Consider the following 12848-nt stretch of genomic DNA (forward strand, 5'->3'; position numbering starts at 1 on the left):
GTTATACAAATGTTCCTAATGTTTATAAATGAATAAAGAGAGAAATAGCATATCATAGACTGATGGTCACTGTGAGAAAGAGCAGCTGACAGGAAGCCACATAGACATGTATGACTGCATGAGACAGAGCTGTCATTCACACACACACACACACACACACACACACACACACACACACACACACACTTGTGACCGAGTCATACTCTCCTCGCCCTCATTGAATTTAATCTAATTTCACTTCACATAGATGGCTAGTGAAGGAGAGGAGGAAGTCTTCTAATAATATGAGAAGAAAGGGGAAGTTCAAAAAGTCAAATCAGCTCTGAATTACCGAAACATTGTACTTGTGATTTTGAAAAGAAGTATGTTCACTTTGCATACCAGTATTTATATGAACAGTGGCAACAGTCATATAAAAAAGTCATATAGTTAGCATGTTAATGCGTAATTCATGTTATAGGGCCACTGTTTTATGACGCCATAAGGTTTAACTTTTGAAAACATGTTCCAAGACCTTTCACAGTTTTCTACATTAAAGAATAGATTATGTTTTAAAATGAATATTTTAAGTAACCGAACTCTTGAATCTTTCAGAGTGTTATAACAATGTTATAACAATAGCTATGAGCTGGTGTTGTGACAGTAATAGTTAGTATGGTGATTTTGGTGTACTCACAGTAGTTTCATAGTGATTCATCCTGTACATCTGCACTTGGGCAATGGATCATCAAGTTTCCAAGTCTGCATATTATAAACAACTTTGGGCTTGTTATTTCGAAATGTTGCTTATGGATTTGGATAGATGCAGGTTGTGATTTTTGGGTTCTTTTCCTGAAAACAGCTGTGAATTTGGACTTGTTAGTGGTTGCCACCCAAAGGACAAAATGTATGACAGCTTTATTTAGTGTGTGATAGTGTTTCTCTTTGTAAGCACTCTCCTCTTTTACTCCAAAATGGTGCTGTTATTTGTCCAGATTGCATTGCCTTTTTTTTTTTTTACCAGTCTATCTTGATATCCAGCATCTTTATGAATCAGTGTTGCTTTTGATGCAACCGTAAGAAATTTCTTATAGGCTATAATAAAATTCAAAGCCACCAGTGCACACATACGATATTTTTAAATAGTATAATATTTCAATCGCCAGTGAAAATGATTGTTAAAATAGCCAGGGAAAGTTGCTGGAGTTTACATGAGTTTTGAGTACAGTAAAATCACCATTATAATTCAGTGCATTTATATACCATGCTGAGATGGTCATTTGGTCCTAGAATAACAAGCCATGGTTGTAGGGGGACTTATTGAATGGGACTAGAAATGGTTTAAGGAATAAACACAAACAATGTTTTTGGCAGAGCATAATAGAAAACTGTAACAAAATCCCCTTTTAAGCAATGCCCTATGCAGAATGCATGATACACACCATCCAAAAACAAGAGGCGCTTCATTTAGGCTTGTCTTTCCAGGCTGGGGCTTATTTTGGGTGTGTGTTTTCCAATTGCTTATTTTTCCTAAACTTGGCAACATACCCTTGAGTTGCAGAAGTATAAGCCCCTGGTTTTCATGGAGGGAATAAGGTGAGATGTGAGGGTTAACAATGTAAAAAAGGGCTGATCTGAGAACAGTGATGTTGAAGGTCTGGCTGGAGAAGGTCTGAAGGGCTGCTCATAGTGGGTCTGGAACACTCATCTAGATGGGCATGTAATAAAGCTGAGCTGGCCCAAAGCCAGTGTGGTTCCCCTCCTCCAGGCCAGATGGACCCTTTTCTCCTGTTAACCTCTTCAGGACTCTCGCCTTTAGCTGGTACTATCACACAAGAGCACACACTGCTGAGGAATCTAGACAAAGGCACCCTTTGTATACTGTAGAAAGTGTAGAGGGGGCTAAACAGACTAGTGTTTCATCCATAAACTGAATTCGTTCAGTTTTTTTTATTAAACCATGATATTCCTATGTACAGTACATAAGGATTACACTTCATATGAAATACAGTATATAGTATATGTGTCTTTAGGTTGAAAAATCTGAAAATGCTGATTAATATAACATTAACCACTGAAGAGTAATAAATAAGCCACATATGTGATTATTCCACAGACACCACAGAAGAAGCGTGTGAAGGTTTGAGGAAACTAAATGTTCTGTGGAGAGGAAATGTTATGTGTCATGGGTTCAAGCACCCCCCCCCCACCCCAACATTGTCAGTCAGAACACAGCGAGTCTTCATAACTGTTTTTCATACTCTGCTGAATGTGTCTGGATATTTTTGAGAATTCTTCATTTTTATCCACCAGTAACTTTGATAGTCCAGATTCCTTCAAAGAATATACTGAAGTACCAATGAGATGGTCACCACCATCCGATTACAACCTCCACTCTTTATGTATATAAAAAAAAAGAAGATAATTTCCTGTCTGGGAATGATTTGGTTCTAGTAAAACAGCATAACATATCCGGCAATGAGATCAGCAGCAGCCGCTCTTTTGCACTCTGGATGAGGTCACCTGTAGGCTGTGACCCTTTTTCCTGCTCTTGGCAGCTGCTGGAGACTTACAGACGAGGATGGACTGCTGACTTGTGCATATTATTGGGGTCATTCTGTGTGAGCAACTTATACTTTATACTACTGTAGGCTTTCCTTTCCAGCTTTCAGAAGAAACGAAATACTTTCGGAACATTATATGTAAGTATGCTTTCATTTTTTTCTTTAGGTGTTTACGCTAATCATAGTATTGACAAAGTGGTACATCAGTATTTGATCAGGAAATTAATTGTAATTTTTCAGTGGACTTTTGCTGTAATATCAACACCTTGGAGTTGTAAGGTTCTATCTGACATTTTGGTTACATTTTCTTATTCTGTGACAACTTATTTACATTATGTGATTTTTCTTTTTTGTAATCTGTGTACATTTTGGGACTTTTTTTTAACTAACAGGGTTTTATCTAGTGCTGTCAAATGATTAATTGCATCCAAAATAAAAAATTTTGTTCTATTTGTGTACTGTTTATTTATTATGTATATATCTATCTATCTATATCTATCTATCTATCTATCTATCTATCTATCTATCTATCTATCTATCTATCTATCTATCTATCTATCTATCTATATATATATATATATATATATATATATATATATATATATATATATATATATATATGCACACACACACACACACACACATACAGTATATATTTTGAAAATATTTACATGTATATACATTTATATATTTATATGAATATATTTTATATTATATATAAATATATTTAAAATATAAACATAGCATATTTTTCTTAAATATATACATGCATGTGTTTGTATTTATATATACATAATAAATATACTCAGTACACACTAATATATTATGTAAACCAAAACTTTTATTTTGGATGCGATTAATCTTGATCTATACTAGAAGTCTATGGAACTCAAAAACTTTGAACCTCGGTATCCCAAAACTGCTCATAATGCAGACACAAACTTATAATTCCAAGGCGGCAAAGCAGAATTTTTCATGATTGTCAGTATGTTGTGCCAGCTGAAATGCTTTCCATATAAGAATTTCAAATATGACAATTTTTATTACAAGCTTGACGTCATGCCAGGATTTTTTAAGTAGATTCCAGGGAATTATTTTTCCTAGTTAAGAGCCAGATGTTTAGATTTCGGATCTCTTAGAGGAATTTCCTGGATCTTAACAAGCTGAAGACTTCCTGGAACCCATCAGTTTGGACGTTTATAGAACATTCATATACAGTATACAGTACACACAAATACTTGTTTAGGGAGAAAGCAAATTATAACATAAGTCATAATTAAACTAAAGGGGTTAATCATATATACCATATAAGGAGAAGCACATAAGTAATTTACAAAGTGTTAAGGATTTTTCTGGATTTAAATATAATTTTCAAATAATTATTAAATGCCACAGAACACCAATAACCAGAAGCAATGAAGTATTTTCATGAGTTTGGATGTTTTGCCATTTGTCATCAACATCAAAGGAATAGTAAGAAAGACACCAAAAGGCCATAGGAGCAAAAAAGCATTTAAGAGGAAAGTGAATATCGGCCAAGCTTTTGATCATGGAGGGGATGAAAACTTCAAAAAGCAGAAGCAGTGCTTGCTTTGCTTGATAGGTAAAATACTACGCTTACACCAAAGCAGCAGGATTGTTGAGCGAGGGGCGTCTTCGGTGGCTACATTTGGTTGAAGTTTTAGAACGACATTGCTTACAGCACTTCACTTTTGTTTGATGCAATGATAAAAGGCTATTACTGTAATGCAAATTCATCAAGAAGATATTTTGAGCTAAATACATGTCTGCTGGTTGTTGCATACCTTCACATTGTAAATGAAAGACAGTGAATCTATGGTATGTTGAACTATGGACAGATGATGCTCTGATGTGCTGTCTCTGGCCAGTGAGGGCTTGAGAAACAAGAAGAAAAGTGCAGGGAAGACTGAACTGAAGCTGTTTAAACAGCTGTACTGAATCAGCAAGTCCAACACCATAGCCCGCACACCTAGTTGAGATATACAGTTTAAAAAATACTTCAGCCCACATTTTTCTATCCGAGCTTGTGTTTTCATTCAGATTGTACACATTTTCTCAAAATACCAATGCCATACCTAGCATTAAATAAGTGTCTTTCAAGTATTTTCAAATCTCTCTCACTGATTATTTTACCTTTTGTCCATACTCTTCCTCTTTATAGCTTATTTTTACAAAATAAAATAAAAGTTTATGAATATGTGTTCCGCTTTATATAAACCCATGCATTAGAAATTAATCGAGTGTTTCAATAAAAATCCTATGAAAATATGTAGTGCAGTTTTTGTCTTCATTGCTATATATTTTATGTGTATCAGTATATACATCCATACTTGTTCCAAATTGCAGTTTATTGAAAAACATAAACAAGTTTCCCATAAATGGAAATGTATTATTTAATATATTGCATTATATCTAATTCCCAAATGAAATTATAACATTTTTATGGGCTCAGCCAGAGGATGTTATTGTGTTATATTGAATTTTTATGAGATGTGTAGAGCTATGAATATCCCCATGACAGCTGTCTTTTACGATCTTTTTTGATCAAATCAATAGCGACACATATGCAACACTGTAGGACTGCTGTTTGTTGATTTAAATGGACTGCTTCCAAATGACTCACATTTTATCACTAAAGATTTAAAGGCCATTACTTTGACCCATCTGGCATGACATCACTCCAAATCACTCCTCAAAAATGCATGGAAGGCGACTCAGTCTTGGCCTTTCTCTCATCTACTCCCTGTCAGGAATCTGATGTTCAGCTTGACGGGGCTGAAACTCCTATGACAGTTGGGAGAAAAACACAGTCCCAGAAGACTCCAGCTGTCACTCTATCTTTATGTAAAGTGGAGATGAGTGTGTCAAGACGAGTCTTCCCCTAAAATGTACTTGGACAGCAGCAGGCAGGCTCTGCACTGAAAGAAAACACACACATGTCATCTGAGGTAGTATTACTTTAAACTGTATAATGTTGTTTCTTGCATTATGTCCTAGGAGTTAACTAAGATAATTAAATAAGATTTCAGATTTTTTGTTAAATGAAGGGCACATTAATAATAATTAATATTATCTAGGGTTAATTTTTCAATCACTGAAATACTATTATATTTTTACCAATATTTTGAATTAGTTGCTGTTGCTGTTTTCTGGTTCCATTTTAGTTTAAGTTTTAGTTAATTAATAGTTCTTTATAAAAAAAAAAAATATGCATATAGATATATCTATAAAAATATCTATAAAAAAAAGTAAAGTAAAAGTAAACTTAAAGTACATTTTTATGGCCTGTCATTTCAAGTCAAGCTGTAGAATGAGTACAAAAAAAGGAACTTGTGTACATTTAGGATGCATAAAATGAAAGTGACCATATCAAGTCAAAGGAGTTCAACACTTTCCAAATAAATTCAAAATGTCATTCATTTATAATTTAAAGAAGTGCAGAGCATAGGCCACGAGAACGGTCTCTTCTGTATCTGTCCCGACAGATGATAGCTGACCTTCCCTTCCTCAGAGGCAATTTGGACATGACACATGGGAATTTTGGGATGTGTTTCCTGCTGGGCCATGTAACACTACCTTCTCCTCCCTATTTCATCTGGCTTACATAACTGAATGTCAGTGCCCACATCTCAAGGGTTGGTTCAATCCCTGTGGTCTGACACAGAGAGAGGAAAGAAGGAGAGGAAGAAAGCATAAAAAAACAAAAAAACGAGGCAAGGTTAAAGTTTACAATAAGGAGTGTAGCTTGCCAAAACCTAATGGCTTGATATATGCCCTACAGCACTCAGACGCAAGACGGTACCTGTCTCCTCCAAGCACGGCACATGCTGCGTCTTTATAAATAGTGAAAACAGCCTCGACACGTGACGATGAACTCACCGCTTCAAACTGCAGTATAGTATCCGTATCAGCTTCAACATACCAACACACTTCATCTGTCTCCCCCTCAGGGAGAAGGACGGAGCTCTATACCTGGTCCCATCCACAGCATGTGGATGTCAATTAATAATGTCAGTTAACATTTCCAGTCCTTGCTCCCCACCCTCAGAGCTTGACCTTTCCTGAAGCCCTTTACTTTTCTGCCTTTTTAATAGCTCCTGCCAGGAAAGATATCAGAGCTGAAGGGTTAGAGCTGCAACTGCAATACAAAGGAGTAACAAAAGACAGGAAGGTGAGAGGAGCTGATAACCAGCTCTAAAAAGACGTATACCCCCCCCCCCCCACACACACACACACACACAGCTCTGTCTTTTGATGGAAATATTCTAAAAACATTTAGAATATTTCTGCAAATCTCACCAACAATCACGCTTTGTAAAACCAGTGGCAGTTGTTTCACAAAACTTTCCAGAATTTACATTTGACATTATTGCTGTTCGTAGGGTAAAGCAGCTTAAATTTGGATGTTGCTCATCTGTATTAAGGTCTGTCAGGGATTACTTGAACTGTGAAAGATCATTTCTGACTCACTGAACCTGATGAATCAGACATACCTCATTTTCACAAATGCTCTCAACTCTCAAGACTAAAAACACCAGTATTAAACATTCTGTCTAATTTTATATTCGATTCAAATACATAAATCTTAAATTATATAAGAGAGAGAGAGGATATATATTTAAGATTTATGTATTTGAATTGCATATAAAACTTGGCACAATTTATTAACTATGTGCATCTATTTGGTTTAATTTAAATATTCAAAATTAATTTACTCAAATAGCTTAGAACTAGCTTAAATCTGTTCATTGTGAAAACAATTACATTTGTTTATGAACATGGTTAAAACACAGCTAGTGGTGGAACAAGCCATATTCAGTTAAAATAAATGAAATAGAATCAAATTAGATTTATTGATGATAAATATATAAAACTGGTTAGTGTGAATTTAAAACACACTCTGCATATTATTACTCTTACCAAAATCTTGCCTGTTCCTTTATGACTAATGCATCACATTAAGTTTATTTGTTTGGTTAGGTTAAAATTTTGTAATCCAAATGGATGCAATTCAGATACATAAATCTTAAATTTAGGCCGAAATATTTCTTTAAATGTGTGTACAGTGTCTATATACTGTATTTATTTTAATATTTATAAAAAATATAAAAGTGATAATGTAGAAATCTAAAGCACTAAAGGTCTAAAGCACAAGGGCTTCAGCTAAATTGATTATTTTTAAATAAGCATTTGTAATTACATATCCACAGGGTGGACACCACAAAGACCCCATAAACATAAATTGCATTAGCTAAATGATCTATCTTGTTGATGTGTTTGCAGAAGCATCACCATGCCTTGTCTTGTGATGACTTCAGGAGCTGTAAATAGCTTGACTACTCTCACTGTGATCTGTCATTCTCCCCACAGGCGACAAGGAGAATTGTAAATTATTTAATAGTGACCTCTGGCTGTAGTCACAGCAACTCTGGAATTCATGTTTTTTTTTTCCTCTGTGTAAATAGTTTAAAATCACGCCACTGGCGGTGTACAGATGAGGTTCTCCCCGTGTATGCACTGTTTGATGGATTTATTAGTCATCTCCTTTAGAAATAATGAGCTATTGTATGATATAATACAATGTTTTATTTCATCATACCGCTTTATTGTTGTTCAGAAATGCCAAGATTTAGTCATCTGCAGACCTACAGTGACATGCAAAAGACTGAGAATAATTTCCAAATTCAGGATTTGAAAATAGTCAGAGAAAGACAGAGAAATATTTTAAGAAAAATAAATAAATAAATAAATATATATATATATATATATAGGTAATTAATCAGATGTGGAAATTCGTGACACTGATCATGTCAACTCCTCAGGTCAGATGTTATTGTATACAATGATGCTCAAGATGCTCTTGGATCAGTCTCAAATCATGCTGGAGAACATAAACATGGTCTTTCCTGAGCTCAGAGTAGAATGTAGTAACACCAAGGCCATGGGTTCAATTCCCAGAGAAATCAAGAACTCATTAAATGTAAATGAGTACATTGAATGCAGTGTTATACTGTGTGCCAAAGCCATAAATGTAAATGAGCATCATATTCTGAACAACCTTGTAAAGTTCATGCCAGTTTGAGAGCAAAAAACTTTAACTTTTCTTTAGCGTTAGATTTTTTGAGCCAATTGTATATGTTTTGCAGCTGCAATGTTATTGTCTGATCTTTGGCTTCCTGTGGTGAGGACGTCCTGTATCACAACAAGTGAAGAGCTGACCTCTACCTGAGCTTGCCCAGACTCACTGCGGTTTATTGTGCCTAACCAAAAGAGCTGGATCTTTCAAACTTCTCCACCTATCTAGGAGGTTATCATTTAAGGTCTAAAATGTGATGCTTGTTGAAACTAGTAAGTCTTATTCCCTTAACTGGCAACACATTATAGACAAGTCACTGCACAGAACCGGACTAAACATTAATTTTAACTCAGCATCGGAAGCATATGATTTGTCAAGTGAGTCACTGGTGCCCTGAAGCGACAAAACACTCACACTGTTAACTGGACTCACACAAGTCCACAACTGCTAACATATATTGTGATTTTTTTTTTTTTACTCTGTGTTTCTGAATGGATTTACTTAGACCACAGTGCTTGCTAATAAGAAATACTTTATCAGGTGTTGTGGGCATGCCATCTTGGTCTTGGTAGACTGAATCTTATTATGTCGGCTTACCAGTCAATCCATTCTATATTCTGTAAACATAATGATCAAAGATGAGTCACATCACTGGAATCTTCCTGTTATGAATGACCTCCCCCTTCCTTTCGCGAGACTGTCATGACAGGACATGAACAGTCATTGAAAGAATAGGAGGAAATGCAGAATGAGTGCATTTGAGAGTGTGGGAGAATCGAAGGAAGACATAGGGAAAACTTTTTGCTTCTTTTGGGATTTAGGATTCTAAGAGACTCTATCTGACCCATATTTCCCTTTTTACCATTTTGTAGCTAAGCCAAATTCCCATAACAGACAGAACATTGATAAAAGTGCAGTCATACAATACATAGAGACTATGATGCAGAATATAACATCAGCTGGTTTCCTCTTGCACATCATGTATGCAATCACCAAAGTCAGGATGCAGCATGCTTTTATTTCCTAACTTTACATGTAGCTTCACTTTCAGATGTTTATGATTTCTTTTTGTAGAATTTGTTTTTGTAATGAACCGCATGATGCTTTTTTGATTGCCTGCAGAGGTCATTGGAGACAATGGGTCTCCTGGAAAACAGAAAATAATGAAATAGGAAATTGTCATTCAGAACATAAAGCAAGTTGGGCTTCATGCTATGGCTTATTAGACAAGGTTACACATTAAAAATCATTCCCAGTTTCCTGTAAAAATCTGAAATTGAATCACCATTATTAGATCATAAGTGATAATGCAGCTCAAAATTCAATTACCTTTTTATACAAAATGGTTACATTAAACTGTATAAGCCAAAAATCCCTGCATTAGAGATGCTCTCCTGTGATTAAATATGGAAAAAATAAAAATTAGATTAAAAAAAAAGATATTTCTATTTTAAACTAAATTGCCATTTGCATTCACATTGATTTAGAGAACATTTACAGTACTACCACATGCAATACTGCAGCTTTTTTTAGTATCCAGTCCTTAAATGGAGCAAGATGGAAGTGAACTTTAATTTTTGTTGTTCTTCAAACAAGAAGGAAGTAAATGAGAAGATATCTTACAGACTTCCACGAGTCTTGATCTTTTCTATAGCTCAAACAGGTTTGATTGCCAGGGAATGCAACTGATAAACTATGTAGGCTACCTAGAATATTGTGTTGTTTTAGATGAAATGGTTCTGGAAAAAGTAACAAAAGTCCTTGGTTTATGCATTAGCGATACTCATTTATTAAATAAATTCAGTGCACACAGACTGGAGTAGTTTAAGTCTTAGCTTCTTTTAATTGTGATGATTTTATCTCACATTTCACATCTCAACAGATTAGAATATTGTGACATCCCAATCAGCTAATCAACTCAAAACACCTGCAAAGGTTTCCTGAGCCTTCAAAATGGTCTCTCAGATTGGTTCACTAGGCTAAACAATCATGGGAAAGACTGCTGACCTGACAGTTGTCCAGAAGACAATCATTGACACCCTTCACAAGGAGGGTAAGCCACAAACATTCATTGCCAAAGAAGCTTGCTGTTCACAAAGTGCTGTATCCAAGCATGTTAATAGAAAGTTGAGAGAAAGGAAAAAGTGTGAAAAACAAGATGCACAACCAACCAAGGGAACTGCAACCTTATGAGGATTGTCAAGCAAAATCGATTCAAGGAATGGACTGAAGCTGGGGTCAAGGCATCAAGAGCCACCACACAACTGGCTACATTTGTTGTATTCCTCTTGTTAAGCCACTCCTGAACCACAGACAACATCAGAGGCATCTGACCTGGGCTAAGGAGAAGAAGAACTGGACTGTTGCTCAGTGGTCCAAAGTCCTCTTTTTAGATGAGAGCAAGTTTTGTATTTCATTTAGAAAGGTTCTAGAGTCTGGAGGAAGAGTGGAGAAGCTTGTAGCCCAAGTTGCTTGAAGTCAAGTGTTAAGTTTCCACACTCTGTGATGATTAGGGATGAAATGTCATCTGCTGGTGTTGGTCCATTGTATTTTTTGAATTTTTTTTGACTCACTGCAACCGTTTACCAATACATTTTGGAGCACTTAATGCTTCCTTCTACTGACAAGCATTTTTAAGATGCTGATTTCATTTTCTTGGCAGGATTTTTGCTGCCAAAAGCACCACCTCAGCAGTGCCACAAACTGCTCACCTCCATGCCACGCCGAATTGAGGCAATAATTAAAGCAAAAGGAGCCCCTACCAAGTATCGAGTACATGCACAGTAAATGAACATACTTTCCAGAAGGCCAACAATTCACTAAAAATGTTTTTATTTTTTTTATTAGTCTTATAAAGTATTCTTATTTGCTGAGATGGTGAATTGGTGGGTTTTTGTTAAATGTGAGCCAAAATCATCACAGTTATTTCAGTCAGTGTGCACTTAATTTATTTAATACAAGAGTTTCTCAATTTGAGTTGAATTACTGAAATAAATGAACTTTTCTACAACATTCTAATTTATTGAGATGCACCTGTAATATAATCCTATGAATAATATCACAATATTTTCACTTTCATTTTAAGAATCTTCAAAATCCCCTAAAAAATGTTTGTACTCATGCCCTTGAGCTTGCTGCTGAGCATAACATCTCTCTAAAATGTGTGAAAGTATGGCTGAAATTGTTTGTGACAGGAAAGTATAAAGTGAAGACTGCAACAGAGCAATGTACATGTAGTCTTTGTCTATAAATATAAGCCTCGGGGCTCAAGCGGAGCGTGTAATGATCTAAGTTGGGTCACCTTGCCTTGAAGCATTATTTATGCAGTTCTCTCAGGACCTCACAGAGCTCAGATCAGTCAGTTACAGTTCCTGCAGGCAGCACTGAGCGCTCACTTGAATGTCACAGTCAATACAGAGTCTGACTGGTCAAGAGTGATGCTACAGACTCACGTTCATGTTTTGTTTCAGAAGAGCACAGATATACATTATTTTGAGTCCAGACAGGAGAGAGCCATGAGCCACCACAAGGTTAACCTCAGGATTCTACAGGAACTGTTTACAAACGTATTTGTATTTTTTAAATTCTAGTTCTTCTTATTCTGGAGGTATAATTTTCGATCGAATGACAAATGATATATTTAGAGAGGTGGAAAGAGTACAAAAATATTCTACTCAAGTAAACGTATCATTACATTAATGAAATTTTACTTAAGTACAAGTAAAAGTACCAGTTGATATACAAGACATAAATTTTGTATACTCATTTGAAATTATAAGATGTTAATTATATATATATATATATATATATATATATATGAAGAGTTCAGATGCAAAAACCTCTAAATGCCATCTAAAATTTTCATCTAAAATTAGGATTTTTATCAAGGTCCTATGCTTAGGTTGAGTCATTTTACTTTAATTGTGATGTGCAGGTCCTTTTCCAGGCTATTAAAGTGAAATAACTGAATATAAATATAGGAGCCTGATAAAAATCCTAATTTTAGATGAAAATTTCAGATGGCACTTAGAGGCTTTTGCATCTGAACTCTTCATATATATATATATATATATATATATATATATATATATATATATATATATATACATAATTACATATATATATATATATATATATATATATCAAACCTACAGATACTTTGTGAAATTAAAATGGCCAGTATGTGTCAGCAAGTCACTGTTAATAGG

The sequence above is a fragment of the Carassius gibelio genome, chromosome B7 (genome assembly GCF_023724105.1).
Source record: "Carassius gibelio isolate Cgi1373 ecotype wild population from Czech Republic chromosome B7, carGib1.2-hapl.c, whole genome shotgun sequence".
Lineage (NCBI taxonomy): Eukaryota > Metazoa > Chordata > Actinopteri > Cypriniformes > Cyprinidae > Carassius > Carassius gibelio.